Raw genomic sequence first — 20,557 nt, forward strand, 5'->3', positions numbered from 1 at the left:
TCTGATGAAAATGAAGTTTTCCTGGTCGCTATTCTCTGTGTGTCATAAATATAGCTGCTTGCATATCTTCAAATCTTGGAGGGAACTGGGTTAAGGATCGCTAATGAGGACAGAGACAAACAACCCAGTTATCCCCTGCTGTGACATATTCCACTTGGACAATATGACACTCTATGTAATAAAATACAAAAAGACATTACATGTGAAACCTTATTTATTTTAGTTCCTTTTGTATGTACTTTGAAGGCTTGAGAAGGAAATGTGCTATTGCATTCAGCTGTAGTGTAAACATCTTAACTCAAATGTACTAACTAGATTTTTCAGAAGCTTTCAGACAGATGAGCGAGCTCCATCTTGATGCGCACTGTGCAGTGCATCTGAAAGTGCTTGAAATAGCTTGTGAAGCCACCTTTTAAAAATAATTGGATCAACCTTTTTTTGCAGCAATGCTTCATTTTCTTAGGATCTTAGTTTAGGGTTTTAAGCAAAAGTAAAAAACGTGGTGAATTATTTGGGTATTTATTGCTGTTGTGAATGATACCGTCCGGTCTCGAGGTGAACATCTTCCCTCTTCCTTTATATGCTGATGAAAGCCTGACAGCTCTCTGAAAATCATTCCCCTTCATTGTCTGATGCACCCAGGACGAACACCCACTACGATCAACAACGGGACAACAACACGGGACAACAACGTCCAGCCACCTTTCAAATTAAAAACACAAAGAAAATTGATTGATTGAAACCCGCTCTGAAGGAATAATGTTAACTGTCGTTATTAAAACCTCCTTTCATTTGAAGCTCAGGATTTGCATTGATTCACTGTTGAAAAACCCCTTTGATATGGTTTGGATAGGGGTAAACGAGGCTCGGGATCCAAAACCTTTTTTTTTCTGGAACTAACCACTAATCCATTTGTTTCTAAGATAAGATGGGGGGGCAAAGAGAATGTCTTTTTTTCTGAGAAAGAGCCAAGCCACCAAGAACAGCACCCGGCTTTGAAGCTATTACAACTTCCTGGCCTACTTAATCCATTAAACATGCCCTTTACCATTGACTTAGAAAGAGACATCAACAGCGATTTCTTTTTTTTCCAACCCATAAATAAACTTCCTAGTACGAACGCTTGATAGCCCTGATCCAGAAAATAGCCATGCCCCCCCCCCCCCCCCCCCCCCCCACCCCCCCTCCCTCGCATATGAACTAGAACAATGGAGGCTTGAGTGCCGGCCTGGAGGCGGGTTAAGGAGAGGAAAACCTAGCACACTTGTGCTCAGGGGCCACCGGATGAGGTGATGGCCGGATGATCCGAGTAATTTAATCAAAATGTTACGGTATTCTGCCAGATTCTGTCGGTATCCCGGTGTATCACAATATTTTTTTTTAACATAACACAACATAACACTTTAACCCCGAAAAGGACCACCAGCCACCCAAACAGCTGTTCAACAGCTGCAACTGGCCGGCATGTTAGCTTCTTAGCATGTTAGCTGTTGTGTTTGCTGAACAGGGAATGAACAGGGCCTTGCCTCCGTCACTGTGTCTCTTTATACATCCACCTCGAAGGAGCACATTTTTGGAAACTACAGAACTCAGCCTTTACATGCCGCTGAATCATCATCTAGGATTTTAATTGAGAGTGCCTGTGACTTTGTATTTTCCCTGCATTCATTTCCTAATTTCTTTGTGATACTATGGTTAAATAAGACCTCGGCCACTGAGGGTGGAGGGGTCCTACAATCCCAAAACCTCCCACAAACAGGCTTAAAGTACTCTGCTTTGTTCAAACACCTTGTTCACCGTTTTAACTGCCTGCAGTTTGTTCAGCTGTGATTTATTTACTCCCGGTCGTTTACAGCCCAGCCTAATGATGGATAAGAGCTCATAATTTGATGAATATTTCCCAGAGCTGGTAGACTGCCAAATGCTGAGACTATGCGAGCAAACCTTTTGGCTGGCAGAAGCTTTGTACACACAGCTGTTTCAGTTTAGTAGGTCATCCTGCTGACCTGTTGCCAATGTTTGTGGACTCCACACTGTATTTAGCGCAACAATTATTCTTCTTGATGAGGAGCCCTACTCAACCTCTGAAAACGCATGTCTTCTTAGTCTATCCAAACCTTCTTTTTTTTTTGGATTTCTAAATCCAATGTTTTGTGTTAATTGTTTCCGACTCCGGTAGCGATGGCCCAAAGTCATCCCCACCCTCAAGAATGGGATGGGCGACATTGTTGCATCCATCACTATAAGTGGAGGCTGAGTGGCCTCAGGAGCAACCATGGCTGAGTTAAGGTCCATCATTCACATGACAGCCATTTACCTCCACCGCGCACCGATCGGCTCTCTGATCAATGAGCAGGACATTGTTGGATTGCCTTCAGCTGGGAGGGGCTGTCAGAGAGGCTTGAGAGAGATCGAGAAAGAGAGAGAGAGAGAAACTACTGTATACGTCATTTGTTTTGATTTTGCAGTGGCCCCAGGACAGTGGTGCTAGTGCAGCTAAATTAAAGCACAAACAAATGCAGAGTGAGATATGGAAGTGTGGGGAGATTTGTCAGTTTTGGGAAAATCTCCCATTTAAATGAGGAAACGTAAGCTCAGTTTTGCTAACAATTCAGCAGTAAGTGTGTGGCAAGTAAAGAAAATGGCCTATGGGCAAAAGAGGCAGCATAATGAAATGTGGAAATATGAGGAGGGGATAAAGGAAGCTCCCCTTCTTTGAGTACCTTTGGCAATATCACAGTTTGGGAAAGGAGGATTCGAGAGGCTGCGCTGGCTTTGGATCAATCAGCAGAAGACTCTGCGTTTACTGGCAGTTTAACTCCTCTGCTGGGTTTCTTTAGCTTTGAGTTGTTCTTCATGTCTTTCTGTGTTCCATCCTTTAAAAAGTTGTGTCAAAGGGTGAAGCTAAATAAATGATGCTCTCAAACGCCATCTCTTAGACTGAACTACTTTTTCTCTCATTGTCTTCAATGTGTTTCGCCAAGACACACTTAAGCCATGCATTGGTATAGCCTCATCATAGAGGTAGTATAAGGAAGTGTTCTTAGGGAAACCTGCTGCTTGTCACTTTTTCAAAGGCTATTCAATTGTTTTACAGTTTGTGAACAGTGATGACACAAGTATGGTGGAATGCAAGACCATGTCAAATTATGCAAGGTCCTTGACCACAAACAATCCCTGATTGGCTTTACCAATTAGTGTGCTATTAGGGAGTGGATATAATATAATGTTCTCATATATATTCTATTATTTTAGTAATTGAAAATGAAACTGCAGGTCAAGCAGAACAATCAAGTCTTTTTTTTACAACAGGTTGACAAACATCCAATACATCCAACAGAAGACTCGAAACATCCAGCTCCCTGCCAGACAGCATTCACTTTATGAATATTTGTTTTGAAATCAGGAGATATCTTCTTATTTCAACTTTACTAATCCGTCATTCCTTGCACATTGCGACGCTTTAAAAGCTTAAATTCAAAAGGGTGTCAGAGAAAAGCTTGCACCAATGGGGTTTTCAGGCGAGCGTTTTGTGTCGTGAGAAATAAGTGCCTACGAGTCAATGGATGCATGTATTATGTTTGTGATTCTATAGAGGGCATCAAATACGTTGAGATGATTTCAGTCTTTAGATTGTTGTGCTTTTAAATGTCCGCCACAAACAAAAGCCTTTTAATTGGTTGAATGGCCTGCAGCTAAAGACTTTGCCAGTGTTTAAGGTTTAATGAGTGACTGTATGGAGAGTGGACCCTCAACGTGCATGCATCCGTGTTTCCTGGCACTGACGGCAGCTGTCGTGAACAGGAACAAAACGTTAAGGTGACCTTGTGAAACGACCACACATTTTGACGGACATGTTCTCGTTAGCAGCTCCAGGGTGAAAGGCATTTAGAAAATGCACAGCTTTTTATTGAATCTGCACAACTTACCCCAACCATGATGGAACTGTGCGACCACGATTCTTAGCGGGATCCTCTGACAATGGCAGTTGAATGGTGAGCAGAGGTTAGGCTATTGCTTTCCTGCTCATTCCAATTACTTTCAGTTTATTTTAAGCAACACTTGTCGTCTATATCTCTCCAAAAAGTAGATCTCGGATCTTATTTGGTTTTCCTCCCCAAGGCAGAGGGGTAATTATTCAAAGCAGAATCTGAGTAATACCTCATAACTCAGAAGAGAAATTTGGTTGTTGAGGATTCATTTTCATAATGCATCTTATACATGTGAAGGGAGCATTGATAAAAGCAGTTTGGACCCTTTTTGCATCTAATTCAAGACAGGCATCTCTTTTGAGTGGGCAACATGACAGAGAGCTTAAGTGAATCACTAAACAGCTCCTCTTATCTTCTTCTTCTAAAAGTCTTTTACAGAGGCATCAAGAGAAACCGTTTTCATGTGGCATTGTCTTCCCTTTTTTTTTGCACAAACATGCAACAATTATTGTGGTTGAAGCGATAAAGCATGTCCATGGCTTATTTGCCACTAAATTATATATTTATTTAGTCTGCTCTCCATCTATTTGAACACCTTCCACCCACAAAAGCAATTGTTTGGAATAATTATTCTTTCCCTTTTCATTTCTGTTTTGAAATTCGCAAAGAGCACCAAGAAATGTCTTTGTTACAGCGAGAGACTTTCCCATACCAATTCGGAACAATAATGGTGGTTTTCAACAATTACTGTCACTGCAGGGTACAGCTTTCCATGCTGACACTGGCCGGTGTGAGAGACTCTGGTTCAGGGGTATTCAACTAAAGTGTAAAGAGGTCCAATTAGAGAAAATGTCTAGAACCAAAGGTCTGGTAGATCATAATGTGACTATTTAGTGTGATTAAATAGAGGGATAGAGTTGTATCAACATCTGCATGCAATCAATGAACGACTGATGAATCAAATTGAATTCAGTATGGTTCAAAAACCCAAATATACATTGTCACATACCAAAGAACTGACAATATGTATGACTGCAAATATCAATAATATCCTTTTAATAACTAAAAGTAGGGCTGCCTTTCAAAATAATAGAAAATAAGGAAAATAGAAATTCTCCTACTCATTTGGAGGTGCTCATTGTGCCTCATGATGTTTCACACCAACACCGTTTGTGAGCGTATGCGACTGGTTTAGTGCTCCCAAAGAGGAAGTATGAACAGAAACAAGTCTGTCCATTCTGGATTAAATGCTCTACTTGCGCTGTCCACTTTTCTCCTTTTGGAGAGCACCATTTGTTCCGTATTTTTCCCACCCATCCCTTTCTCTCGCATTCTCCGTCTAACTCGTCTTTTTCTCACATTTTGTGATCTTTTTCTTCGTAATTTTCCACCCAGTCTAATCTCTAATCTGTCTGCACTGTTGAGACAATATCACTCTGCCTGGAATGCAAATACTCCACTGGTCGAGTGGTATCACGAGGGATGGCTTAACTCAAATGCCATTGGTCTGTGCTTTAAGCCACTACCTTAAAAAATACCAAAGCTGCGGCAGTTGAAAAGTGCCCTGACAGGTTTTAAATCACCGTCTCTTATAGCTTTAGGTCCAGATGGGATGGCTTCTGGTTTCGCCTTGTTTAGCTTTACCCTCCTTGGCTCATGGCGGTAGGATACTTTAACAGTACAATTGTTGTTAGTTTGATTGGAAATGATCTGAAATACCCAATGATTGATTGAGGATTGTTGGCCAAACTGCTCCCTAGTTATTGTTGTTAACGCCTGTATTTTTGCAGTCGAGAAATAACAGAAAGCTTTGAAGGGGTCGTAATTAACTTTATATATGTATATATATACATATATAAAAAGCCACTACAAAGAGAAAGCAAGGAAGCAGAGAGCTCTGTAAATTGTAGTTACGTGCAAAAAGCTTGGAATAAGATTTTGTACCTCACATTCTGATTTTTGACAGGTTTTGAGCTTTCTGTCGCTACATAAAGGGAAGGTATCTGCCAACATTGCAAACTCTCAATATTTAGCAAATTATGATGGATGCATGAATGGAGCTTCATTATTTTGCATGGTGAGCAGGGGGTCACCTTTCTTTGTCTGTCATCTGAAGCCTTTTTTTAAGACAGGAGGTTAAAGAATAACACTTTTATACCAGTTGTCACTCTCCCTCAGTGGAAGTTTGATGCATATATGAAGAAACTACATTAAATAGAGATAATATATTATACTGCAACAATTGCTGTTGTGAAGTGTGATATGACAGTCCTTTGGGGCATCAGGAAATGGTGTAATAGTTTTTTATTTGGACAAACTGGGAATTCTTCAGCTGCAGATAAATTGGAAACATTCTCTTCTCTAAACTGGTAAATTATTCATCCAACGACTGCATAAGTAAGGGTAAATAATGAAAGCAACGATGGAAAGTGAAATGTTTAGATGAATTGCGGTGAGTGGCCAAACAATTTAAAAATAGTTGTTGCTTTCCTAGTTCATTATATCTGATATAATTCGAGAAAATTCTACATGGTGGGGAATTTTGAACGTTTAGATTTATTCCCACTGTTGATCGTAATGCTGTAAATTTCACCTGTACATTCAAATTATATTAAGTGCACAGTAAAACACAACACACTCCACAGTACATTGTAAATCAAGTACCAAGAGACCCATTATGTATCCCAATAAATGCTACCTTTTGTGAACATATTCATTTTTAATTGTTGCCCACACCATTTCTTCTAGCTAGTGATTCAACTAGACAGTTATTTTTATACTGTGCTTGACTGCATATTACTAAAAGATGAATGTAGTGTTCACAGCTGAGCTAAATAATGTAGTTCAGTACTGCAAAACCACAAAGCAAAGCCTGAGAACGCTACATAACAGTCTATCAGCATCTTTGTGACACGGTCCAACGCATTCTGCTCAGTGTGTATTTTGTCATGAGCTTTTCAGCTCTTCTTAATCTATAATCGCAAAGTCATTTCGTCTTTCAATTTGATTCATAATCAACTTATTTATTCTATCCTCATAAAAAATGATGACTGTAACTTAGTAACCCACCATTTTCGTCTCTTCTGCGTCAACTCAAAATCACATCGGTGGGATGCCATTGAATTCTTTACAATGTAACATTATCAGACGAGAAAAGCATTAACGCTGGTGCCCTGATCACATTTGCAGATGAGGATGTCAGTAAAACTTTATTTTTGTTTTGTTTTAAAACTTTGTTAAGGTATGGTTAAGGTTACACCACTATTTAAGGCAAAGCAAAATTACAACCTCGTTCCAAAAAGATATAAACACACAAAAAATCAGCGATATTGGAGCTGTTATTTGCAAGATTTCCTTCTGCTGATTTGACTACATTACATTACATGTCATTTAGCGGACGCTTTTATCCAAAAAAGTCATTTTATTCAACCATAGGGTACAAACTCAGAGAACAAGAAACAAGAAAGTGCAATTTCCTCAAATAAGCCAATTTACAATTAGCTATAGATGAGTGACGTTACAATGTGACTAATTTCAACAATTAAAACTATACTCAGTCAGTAGAATTTGAGGTTCAAAATGATCTGCAGCTTGTGAGTAATACACATTTGTGAAATGTGCTGCTGCCGGCGTTTGCGATCTGCGTGCCGACATTCCCATGATAATCAATCCACAAGTCTTAATTTTTAAGTCAATGAGCGTTTTCATTTTATTTCCAGTATTTCAGTCTTTTCTGTCTATTAAATTGTTCTTGTTGGCTGGCCTCGTCTTCCAGATGAGGCCTTCAGCACACAGCAGGGATTTTTACCGCCGACAGAATCGGCCCATTGGAAGCGCAGTGTGAAGGATCGCGCGGTCGAACACTGTGAGAGTCAGCAGAATCTGCACAAACTTGGCAGCCTCGAGGTGTTTTTGGATCGGCTCTGGCGCTCTCTGGGGGCTCCAACTCCTGATTGATGGAGCTGTTTCCTTCTAATCGCTTTAGAGATAAAGTACCATGCAAGGAACGTTGAAATTGGAACTAACGACTCAGTAACAGCAGGTGCAAGAGCCTCACTAGAGTTTGGGCGATAGCTTCACATTGTCTCACCGCTTCCCCGCTGGTCCTGTTTCTACCGTGGTTTGATCTTATTAGGTAATGGCTGTTGTTTTAGCCTGCCACTAATGATGCCTGTGTTTACTCCAAACTTGATTTGGGACTGTCTGATTGTTCAGCCTTGTGATGTTTTGGAAATTCCAAAACCTGAACAATCAGTAATATTGGGGGTCTTATCTAATTCAACAGAAAAGTACAATTTTGCGAAGCTGCTGTCAGTTCAGTTGCAGAGTTTGTCTACTAAACCAATATGTGGAAGGGTTGGCCATCCAGAAATGTTGCAAACTCAATGAGGTTGAAGGGGTCAAATTCAAAACAGTGAGAAAAGATGGAATTGAAAAGGCTAACTTGTCAGAAGTTTAATTCGAAGTAAAACGTGGAGATTTTGTAAATTAAAAAATATCAGTTGGAGTAGATCGAAGATTGACGTTGGATTAAGACGTTTACTGATCACTGATTACATCTCAGCAAATGTCATTTCTGTTCAAATCATCTTAAAAAAGAAGCCGTTCCTCTGCTCCATCAACATCAGGAATCCCCCCAGCCTGCCAGAATAAGCCTCTGTGTGGTAGCAAGAACCGACTGATGGAGTTAAACAACAGGCCCCCGTTGACTCTGCTGTTTAAAAAAAAAAAAAAAAAAACGGTAAAACCTTAACTTGATTTAAATGCACGATGTTTCTCCCTCCTCCCTGGATTACTCCACTTTTTCAAATAGAGGAGGTGAAAGGAAAACTGTTTCGGCTGCATCGGAGCAGGAAGACTGTAAGAAATATTACTGTGACTATCGCCTTCCCTTCAGAGCGGCCTCTTTCAAGGAACAAAGTGATGCTGAGATTTTGCCACGATTATGGCTATTTATTTTCTTTCCGGCAAATGCCAGGATAAACAATTGGAAACAGCACAACAATGGCAATGAGGGATTACTGTAAGGATTAAGGATGAAGTACACTATGTCACATTGGTGCTTCAGTCCCCTGCTCCTGTGGATGTGTTCTGTATATGTGGGACCATATGGGCACCAGCAGCTATTTCAAACAAAAAATTAGACAAATTTACTATTAAAGCCTGACCAATACTGTATTTTGGGATTAAAAACTGAAAGCAAGAGACTTTCAGAAACTGATTTCCCTGGTTGATATAATTCTACAAGATCTTCTCATAGATTTGTGCGTATAGTAAATTTCTTTAGCATGTCTAATATATCTCTTGCATTATAAGTGTTGTAGACATTTGGGACAAACTAATAGATATTTCATGCAGAATTTAACCAAAATATTGAATACCTAATCATAAATCAAAAGATACTATTGGCTGTTGAGGCTACTAAAAGTCAGTCGACTTTTATTTCAACTGATTTATTCATGTTAAATACCTTCTTCTGGAATAGAATAGATATCTTCCCGGAGGAGACACTGGTGAGGCTCTGAGGCTGTGGTTCAATGGTTTTTGCCCTGGAAGAAGCAGCTTCCACTGAGATTGTTTGTCTGAAAAGCAGCCATGTCTCCAACATAATAGGCGTCGGATGCCTTGAGGGGCGTCAATGGTAGCTTGAGGATGAACAGGGACCTCAACGCTTCCTGGACAAAGAAATATCGTGAACATTGAAAAACAAACCATGATGCTGAGGGAGTTTATTCAAAGTTCTGAACCAGACAAATGATCAACAGTGTGGCTGAAGCCCTCTGGGTGCAGGGTGATTCTTGTCCTTCGGGGCAGTGTGGCATTGAATGAATAAACCCTATACACTTTGCTGGATTGCAGGGTGGATTTTCTATTGTCCTTCAGGAAGCACCACGGAACGGCTGTTTGAGGAATCAGAGCTCCTCCAGATTCATTTGATGCATTTTGAAATGACTGAAACTGAGGAACCTCTCGGTAATTTTCCGTCTAGCGGAGGGGGCCTTTCTGGGAATTGTTTATTAGAATTTTGTCCTGTTTGCTGTAAACATTCTCTCTCTGACAGAGCCTTACTATGCGGACCCTTTCATAAAAACAGGAGAAGGTCTATCTGATGTCATGTGGTCATATGGAGTAGCAATGAAGGGTTGACTGTGTGAGCTCAAAAGAAGCCCTGTACCTGGGTGTTTACCGCACACAGCCTGGCCAGAGTTGGACTCCTGCTGTTTGGATAACGTTGTTTGTTTTTTCGGTGTGTTCAGCACAACTCTCCAACCAAAATCAGTTTGGTTGCTTTTTTAAGTCTTCTGGTGGAATGAGTTGTGGTCAGCATTTACAAGGAAGTGATACATCACTGGTGCAACACCTCAAGATGAAAGCAAACAGCATCCGTTTGAGTTGTTAATGTATTGCTCTGTCTACTTCTGCCCAGTGAAATGCACTTTTCAGTCAGCAGTATGCCCGCACATCCGTCACTCGGGCCTTCAAACCGTCTCCGCGCTTACTGTTATTTCTGACACCCCCACACTTTTTCTTGCTCCCTTGGTAAATAATCAAAGAATGACCTGTTTGTTGTGCTTGCACGTGTAGAATTTGCCACCTTCTAGGGCTGCAACTAACAATTATTTTAATATTCAATTAATCTGTCGATTATTTATTATATCAATCGATCAATTGGATAAAAAAAACACAAAGCATTCATTTCCAACTCTTTTTCCCCCAAAACAGAACTTACACTATTCAAATAATCTTCAGAAACTGGACAGACAGGTTGTTATAACAAAGAGGTACCGGGCTACACTTTTATTTGACTTTTCCGAACATTTAAAGTAATTTGCCAACTCTAATTTTAGCGATTTAATTATTGGTTGTTGAAACCCTACAACATTCTACATCTCTTTTTGGGATAATTATGTCTTTCAGATTGTGTTCTGCCGTGGATATGACATCGGGCACTACAATTTATCAGCCCAGGTTTGGTAAACACATTGCACTCTTTCACTCACAAGCGCTGCTGACAATGTAGCGTCCTTTTAAGGTTACGTCCAATCCACGCAGGCCCACTTGGAATGTCTCAGTTGTCAGAACTACATTTTAAAAGGTCAAACATTAAGCTAACTATAACTCTCAAAATGTTTCTCTGAGATACCGTTTTTAAAAATATCTACACAAGACAATGGAGGAAACAAAACTATTCTCCTCCCATGGTTTTGTGAGTCCTAGCAGCCTTTTCGCCATGGCTGTGCATCCAAACACCTCCCCAGGGGGGCGGGTGGGGGGGTTGCTGTCTGCGTTTCGCTGCGCCCCTCATTGATTTGGCCTCATCTGTGAGCTGAGGAGACCTCTACGAGGGTCAGCCCAATCTGAATCCCTCTTTAGGCCGTAGACTGGAGGTTTCAAACAGTTCAGATGCTCCCTCTGATTATTTTCTGAGCCTGAGGAGATAGGAAAAAACTGTGTGATAGAATAAAATGACTTTTAGTGTATGTGGCAAAACTGTCAATATCTTCCTCAGTGCACTTGGCCTTTTGGAAAGTACTTCACAATCTCAGCAGGAAGTGAGATAAAGAACAGCAACATCCAACAGCTCTGATGTCATCTGTCACTAGGAAGGCAAACTATGATTAAAACAGATCGAACTATTCATGTATTGAATAGGCCTTTTTTCTACACTTTCAACCATTTTTTATATCTCCTTGTTAAGATCTTTACATCAAACTGGCCTGACCACGGCTCCCTGCAGGTGATAGATCCTCACAGGATTATAGTCGTCATCGCTGGATCCCTGCATGTCGTTTCACCGGTCCCTTCAATAGATGTGCTTTTTCACTCCTCCGTCTTTTCGTGTGACAGCGCATGCTAAGTGAGAGTAACACTAGAATACAGTTTGCTCCTTCATTTTCACTATGTCTGTGAAAGTCCATGCTCCCTGAGGAGCATCACAGCTGCAGTGGATAGCTTCCGCTGTGCTGCAGCTCTGGTAGAGATAATCTCCCTGTCAGCAGCCTGTCTCTTTTCCAGATGTCAACTGATGCCAACTGTTGTGTACCTTCAGCTTGCACTCCCATAGCGATGTCTGCATACGCTTACCTCATTTTCTGTGCCACTGATTTTAGGATACTATTGCATCAGCCATTAATGCAGCGTGGTGTTAATGACCACTGGATGGTGGCCACATGTGTTGCTCTCAAAGTTGAAGAGGATTGTCCTTTTGGAGGGGAAGCGCTGTTCTTAAAAATAGTGGTGCCTGGGGCAAAACGTCGGCTTGATAACAAGCTCACAATAATAATGCTAATTACTACTAAACACAGCTCGTACAGGTAAAAAATATAGCTTATGGAAATATCAACGGTGCCATCTAACATGGCTAGAAATAGCTACAACGAGGGTCTGAATCAGTGTTAATTTTGTCGATGAAAATTTTTCGTTAACGAACCTTTTTTCCATGACTAAGACGAGACTAAAACGATCTTAAAAAATAAAAAATATGACTAAATCTATTCTAACTTTCGTTAACGAGACGAGACGAACATGTTGGTGGTACTTTTTTCCCCTAAATTCGCACGCAGGTAACAGACAACAGACAGGCAAAGTACGGCCGCGTACGGCGGTTATTAACGCGTCATGATGACGTCATCCACGAACCCAGAACGCGCGCTCGCATCGGTGCAGCGGTGGTTCTTGTGCACCGACTACGAACCGCGACGACTATTTTACGTTTCGGCGAGTTTGAATGTACGCTTCCTTAGTTTAGCTCAGCTGTCTCGGTTTAGCTGACTGTTAGCGGGCTGAAGCCGCGCTGCTTCACAGAAACATGAAGACCCGTTTAACAGTCTGTCGGACCTTTCTGCTCTGTTCTCTGGCGACGGCAGGCAGCGTTTCCTCGGCTGGATGAGACGCTCCGTTACAAACGCGTCTAACATAATGAACTCATTGCAGGTTCTGAAGCCAAGAAAATAATGTATTGCAACGATGGTAGGACGTTAACGGGTCTCTTTTGTTGGGACAGTGGAAACAATAAAGGACCATGAAGTTTCCGATGTCAAAAGCATTGCAAGTAAACAGACAAGGACAACAAAGTGTTGCGTTTAGATCCCTGGTCCTCATGAAGTTGTTACACCTTTGCCAATTTGTTAAATTGCCTTGCAAATAAATGCTTTGCTATTTATTAAAATCCAAATCCTTTCATGTAATGATTTTTCTCATGTCATTTATATTAGCTCACACAAACACTTCAACCATTTGTTCTTGGCCTCCGTCACATTTTACAACCCATTGTGGCCCACGAGTCAAAAAGTTTGCCGACCCCTGCTATAGACCTGTCCTAGGAGGGACATCTAATGGACAACCAAGTACTGCAAGCTAGACTATTTGTAGACACAACACAGGGGGTCCCTGTGCCTGAGAAGGGAAGAAAAGGAGTTTAATATGGCTATTAAATGTGACTAAAACTAGACTAAAACAATTACATTTTAGTCTAGTTTTCGTCAACTAAAACTAGACTAAAACAATTACATTTTAGTCTAGTTTTTGTCGACTAAAACTAGACTAAGATGTTCTGAGTTTTCGTCGACGAAAACTAGACTAAAACTAAGAAGGATTAAAATGACTAAATGTGACTAAAACTAATATGCATTTTTCGTCTAAAGACTAAGACTAAATCAAAAATAACTGCCAAAATTAACACTGGTCTGAAGGCGATTCTTATTCAATACACAATACAATACAATACAATATACATAAGAAAATATAGCTTCTGATAGCATGCTAGCTGTCCATTGTCGTTAGGGTTGCCACCCTTCCCTTAAAATACGGAATCGTCCCGTATTTGAGAATAAAATAATGCGTCCCGTTGTGAATCAATATGGGACGGGCTTTTCCAAGCTGTCGTTAATGCAGAATCCTGTTCGGCCCCGTATTGGGTAATATGCAAGCTCTGAAGCAGAAAACAAACAACGTAGATGTCACGGTGCGGTTCTCGGTGGACCCCAAAATGCAGAGACAGGAGACAAGATGGTCTTCAAAAGGTTTAATCCTCACAGCAGGATACACAAAAACACAAGGCGCTGGAAAAGGAGGAGACGACGGAGGTTGAGCTGGCTGGGCTGGCGTAGAGCACGGGAGAAGAGAGCCGGGAGCCACGAGTTGCAGCGGGTACGAGCGGGAATACTCTGGCACCGGAGTGACGAGCAGAGCCTGTCTTTATGGCACAAGTGATTAGGTGGGATGGGAACCAGGTGTGTCTCGTTCAGCACCAACCTCGCCCTCCGCCGTCTCCTACTGCCAGGGAAATGGAAGAACACAAAACAACAAGTATCAAAAATCACACCACGACAGTACCCCCCCCTCAACGGACGCCTCCTGGCGGCCTACCAGGCTTGTCGGGGAACTCCCGATAAAAGTCCCTCAACAAGTCCGGCCCCAAAATGAGCGAGCGGGACACCCACGACCGCGCCTCAGGACCGTAACCCTCCCAGTCCACGAGGTACTGATACCCCCGGCCGCGCCTGCGGACATCCAGCAGCCGCCGGACTGAGTAAGCAGGATGGTTGTCAACAAGCCGGGGGGGTGGCGGGGGTTCGGCCGGAGGGCACAGATCGCTGGTGGAGACAGGTTTCAATAGGGACACATGAAAAGCAGGGTGGATATGTAATTCCGGAGGCAATTTGAGTCTCATCACACTAGGATTGATCACTCTCTCAATCTCAAAAGGACCGATGTATCTGGGATCCAGTTTCTTACTCACGGTCTGGAGCGGGATGTCCCGAGAGGAGAGCCACACCTTCTGACCAGGCTGATATGGGGGCGCTGGGGAGCGATGTCGGTCCGCCAATCGCTGATTGCGAGCAGCAGTACGTCTGAGGGCCGCACCAGCCTCGCGCCATACCCGGCGGGCTCGCCGGAGATGTTCCTGGACAGAGGGGACTGCCACTTCGGTCTCCTGAATGGGGAAAAGGGGAGGTTGGAAACCCAGGGAAGCCATGAAAGGAGACATGCCTGTGGCGGAGCTGACCAGGGAGTTGTGAGAGTATTCCACCCAGCTTAAATGGGTGGACCAAGAGGCAGGGTGTTTAGCTGAGACACAACGGAGAGCTGACCCGAGGTCCTGATTGACCCGCTCCGTCTGGCCGTTGGTCTGAGGGTGGTACCCAGACGAAAGGCTGACCGACGCCCCTAACGCTTGGCAAAAGGCTTTCCAGACCCGAGAGGCGAACTGAGGACCCCGGTCCGACACAATATCCAGAGGAATGCCATGGAGTCTGAACACATGTAGGACGAGGAGGTTGGCAGTCTCTAGAGCCGAGGGGAGTTTGGGCAGAGGGACGAAGTGCACAGCCTTGGAGAAACGATCAACTATAGTAAGGATAACAGTGTTACCCTCCGAAGGTGGGAGTCCAGTAACAAAGTCTACTGCAATATGGGACCAGGGGCGGTGGGGAATCGGCAGTGGGCGAAGGAGGCCTGCGGGCGCTTGGTGGGAGGATTTGCTGCGAGCACAAACGGAGCAGGCTGAGACGAATTCCCTGGTGTCGGCTGCGATGGTAGGCCACCAGAAACGCTGCCGGAGGAGTGTGAGGGTCCGGTGAGAACCGGGATGACAGGCGATCTTTGAAGCATGTCCCCACTGGAGCACGGAGGACCTGGCCGTGGGCGGAACAAACAGCCGATCTTGGGGGCAGTCCTCCGGGGCGGGTTGGTCACGTAGTGCCTCCTGGACCAACTGTTCGACCTCCCACCTAGCTGCTCCTACCACACAGGAGGCAGGGAGGATGGTCTCCACGGGAAGGTCTTCCACAGGGGAGGAGAACTGTCGGGATAAGGCGTCTGGTTTTATGTTCCGCGACCCAGGACGGTAGGAGAGGGTGAACTGGAAGCGGCCTAGGAACAGGGCCCACCGAGCCTGGCGCGAGTTCAGACGACGGGCCGAGCGTAGGTAGGAGAGGTTCCTGTGATCGGTCCATACTAGGAACGGGTGTGTGGAACCCTCCAGCCAATGCCTCCACTCCTGGAGAGCGAGGACCACAGCCAGAAGCTCCCGGTTACCCACGTCATAGTTCTTCTCGGCTGGGGTCAGACGACGGGAGAAAAAGGCACAGGGGTGAGTTCGTTGATCGACAGGGGATCGCTGGGAGAGCACCGCTCCAACACCGGTGTCCGACGCGTCCACCTCCACGATGAACTGAAGAGAGGGATCTGGGTGAGAGAGCACAGGGGCTGAGGTAAACAAGTTCTTAAGACGTCTAAATGCAGTCTCGGCTGCCTGTGACCACAAAAAGGGGGTTTTGGAGGACGTCAGCTGGGTAAGTGGTCCTGATACCCGACTGTAGTTACGGATGAATCTCCTATAGAAATTAGCAAATCCCAGGAATCTCTGGAGTTGCTTCCTGGTGGAAGGGGATGGCCACTCTGCCACCGCTTGGACCTTGGCAGGGTCCGCCTTCAGCTGTCCCTTTTCCACCACAAAACCGAGGAAGCTGACAGAGGTGACATGAAACTCACACTTTTCGGCCTTTACAAATAATCTGTTTTCCAGCAGTCTTCTCAACACCAGCCTTACGTGCTGCACGTGTTCCTCCAGGTCTCTGGAAAAAATCAAAATGTCATCCAAGTATACAAACACGAGACGATTGAGCATATCCCTAAGCACATCGTTGATGAGGGCTTGAAAAACTGCGGGGGCATTGGTCAGTCCAAAAGGCATGACCAGATATTCAAAATGGCCGAGTGGTGTGTTAAAGGCAGTTTTCCATTCGTCCCCCTCCTTGATTCTGACGAGGTGGTATGCGTTACGAAGATCCAGCTTTGAGAACACTGTAGCATGATGCAGGGGGCCAAAAGCGGAATCGATCAGGGGGAGCGGGTACTTGTTTTTAACAGTAATGTCATTAAGGCCCCTGAAGTCAATACACGGCCGCAAGGTCTTATCTTTCTTTTCCACAAAAAAGAAACCCGCCCCCACCGGCGAGGCGGAGGGGCGAATGAGGCCCGACGCTAATGAGTCTGTAATGTACTGCTCCATGGATTCTCTTTCGGGTTTAGATAAATTGTACAGTTTCCTGGAGGGAAGGGGGGAGCCGGGGAGTAACTCAATGGAGCAGTCATAAGGACGGTGAGGAGGGAGAGACAGTGCACGGTCCTTGCTGAAAACCTCCTGGAGGTCGTGATAGGCGGAAGGGACGTTGGACAAATCAATGGTCTCAGACGGGCTTGGCAGTGAGGGGGTACTGAAAGGGATAGCCGAATGTAGACAATGGGAATGACAGAAAATGCTCCAATTGGTGATGGTCGAGTTAGACCAGTCAATATGGGGGTTGTGCAATCTTAACCAGGGGAGACCTAGGACCAGAGGGCAGGTGGGCGAGGGAATGACAAAAAAAGATATGATCTCCTGATGGTTACCAGAGAGCTGGAGGGAAATAGGAGCAGTACGGTGAGTAACATGAGCGAGTAACTGACCATTCAATGCAAAAACGTCTTTGGGCACAGAGAGAGTCTCCTTTGGCAGGTTAGCTTGATTACATAGTTCGGAGTCAATAAAATTATCATCTGCCCCACAATCAACAAAAACCTGTAATGGCAAGGAGTTCTGGGCGTACCGGAGAATGCCGGGGAGAAGAATGCGGTTGGAGGGTGTGGAGGGGGATGTGGTTCGGCTCACCAGCGTCCCTCCGGTGGCTGATGGGCCTGCCCTTTTGGCAGCTGAGGGCAGGTGGCGAGGAAGTGTCCGGGCTGCCCACAGTAGATGCACAGACTGTTCCGGACTCTGCGCTCCCGCTCGGCCAGGGACAGTTTCATCCTTCCCAACTGCATGGGTTCTTCACGACTGGGGGTGGAAGAAAAACGGGGTCCTGGAGCTGCTGCAGGAACGGTGGCCGGAGATGGCTGTAGGAATTCGGCCGGAGACGGTGAGTTCAGCAAGGAGGGGAGGGGGTTTCCCTGTCTGCCTAGCCTCTCCCTACGTCTCTCTCGTAGCCGGTTATCCAGCCGTATAGCTAAGGAGATCAAATCGTCCAGAGACTGGGTCTCATCACGTGCGGCCAATTCGTCCTTAACACTGTCAGCTAACCCCTTTAGAAAAACACTTTGTAGTGCAGCCTCGTCCCAATTACTCTCCGCTGCTAAGATGCGGAAATCAATAGCGTAGTGAGAGACTGACGCCGAACCCTGGCGGAGGGAAAGGAGCCGGTTACCGGCTTCTTTACCCTGCACCGGGTGATCGAATACTTTGCGCATCTCAGACACGAAAGCTAGGTAGGAGTTTGTAACCGCAGAATCCCTGGTTGAGATGGCTAGCGCCCAAGAAGAGGCCCGGCCAGACAATAAACTCATAATAAAAGCTATCTTAGATTTATCAGCAGCATAGGTCACAGATTGTTGATCGAAGACTAGAGAACACTGGTGTAAAAACTGACTGCATGCCCCTAACTCACCCGAATACCTGTCTGGGGTGGGGATGTGAGGTTCACGGACAGGGCTGGGAAGCGGGGCTGAGGGCGCTGCTGCTGCCGCGGCCGAAACCAGTGGATCTCCGGTGGGGGCCAACGAGGGGATCCGGGTGACTACTTGATCCAGACGACTACTGAGCTGGGTGACCCCGGAGGAGAGTTTCTGGAGCGTTTCCATGATTTCGTGGATTACTTGCTCGTGTTGTCCAACTCGGGTGCCTTGCATGGATAATGCCTGCCGTAGTTTGTCGGTCTCTGCGGGGTCCACCGACTGGCCAGAGTATTCTGTCACGGTGCGGTTCTCGGTGGACCCCAAAATGCAGAGACAGGAGACAAGATGGTCTTCAAAAGGTTTAATCCTCACAGCAGGATACACAAAAACACAAGGCGCTGGAAAAGGAGGAGACGACGGAGGTTGAGCTGGCTGGGCTGGCGTAGAGCACGGGAGAAGAGAGCCGGGAGCCACGAGTTGCAGCGGGTACGAGCGGGAATACTCTGGCACCGGAGTGACGAGCAGAGCCTGTCTTTATGGCACAAGTGATTAGGTGGGATGGGAACCAGGTGTGTCTCGTTCAGCACCAACCTCGCCCTCCGCCGTCTCCTACTGCCAGGGAAATGGAAGAACACAAAACAACAAGTATCAAAAATCACACCACGACAGTAGATGGGTCAGAGCCACACAACACTATTTGGGAGAGGGGAAAGGCCAGAAACAGTGGGAACAAGACAGACTGTATCCTCCATATTTTCTGTATTAAAATGGACATGTTTTCTTCTCCTGACCCTGTAGATGTTTTTGATGGAATGATGATCTGTACCTAACAGGCCTTTCTTTAAAGATAATTTAGTCATCTGTCCCAGATGCTGAAATAGCTGAATCTTTTCTTGACAGATTCTATCAGCAGTGCCAGAAATCATGGCACTGAATAAACCCAATTTAGAGAGGAAGCTAATTGGATTCACAAATCAGCCGACTGTTCCAGGTTCATAGAGACATCTGGGCTTTATGGGCAATAACTCAAGTGCTTTTGGGAAGTTTGTCAAAGGTAGTTTGTAGGTTGTGAGGAACTGGCACAGGACAGAGCACCAGGGGAGCTGCGGCATTTATATCTTATCTTTTGCTGAGCCTTGACTGAGCAAAAGCCACTGGTGAACAATGAATCACTGTGGTACCACTCAGCCCCAAAGAACTAAGGCCGGGATCATTGACCGCAGTCATTATGCCTTTTGAAGGCAATTAAGCCTTTGACTTAATGTCTGAAAGACCACTTGACTCGACCCTGCTAAATCATTTGTGAACCGTTTTCACCGAATCCTTTTAAATCAAAGAGCATTTTAAACAGTATTAATTTACTCATTTGTTTCTATCAAATTGCAAACAGGATCTCAGAAATGATTTGCTTCTCTCTGTGTTGTACTGCACTAAGAAGCTTTGGCCACTGACAAGAAAAGAGCTCGGTAGGATGAAAGCGGAATATCATCCACAAAGGTTTTTGTACTTCATCTGAACTGAATGAAGAGGTCGGAGCAAATGTCCTGGCACAGAATGAGATAACCCCTTTCTCACTCCATCCCTGTCTATTTTGCTCTTTATTATGGCATAGCGATCGGGCTGTTCTCGCTGTCGGAGAAATTCTGTTATTGCATCTCATGGGTCATGGGAGACAAAAATGTAAGAAGCAGCTGAGGATTCCGCCTGCACCTTCTCAGATAGTCCACCTTATCCTTTCGTCCCTCTGTGCTGCTGATACCAGGCCAAGCAGGCGCCACAAAGGTAGGGGTGAATGAAGATTAATTGTTTTCTGCATATACATGGGGAAATATCAGCGGCATGCTTTATCGGGCCCCATTGAGATCCACGGCATACTGAAAAAAGGGCTCCGGAGCAGCACGCAGCTCCTTCTTTTTTGTCTAGCGGAGGAACAATCATCTCTTTAACCAAATGAAATCAGCAAGCATCTCATGTGTGCAATTACAGTTGTGCTGTCTTAGTAAGGTATAAATCTAATCTTTGCTTCAAGAACGTCTGAAGAGACCTTGGCTGAAGAGACCTTTGCCTAAGAGACCTTGTCTAAAGCTCCATTCAATGAAAAGGCCTTTTTTTGTTTGACATATCTGTATGCGTGAATATAGTGAGGCCTTGAGGGCACTGCTTTGCTTACTTGGTCAACTTTCTGCTGTGTT

The sequence above is a fragment of the Gasterosteus aculeatus genome, chromosome 4 (genome assembly GCF_964276395.1).
Source record: "Gasterosteus aculeatus chromosome 4, fGasAcu3.hap1.1, whole genome shotgun sequence".
Classification (NCBI taxonomy): domain Eukaryota; kingdom Metazoa; phylum Chordata; class Actinopteri; order Perciformes; family Gasterosteidae; genus Gasterosteus; species Gasterosteus aculeatus.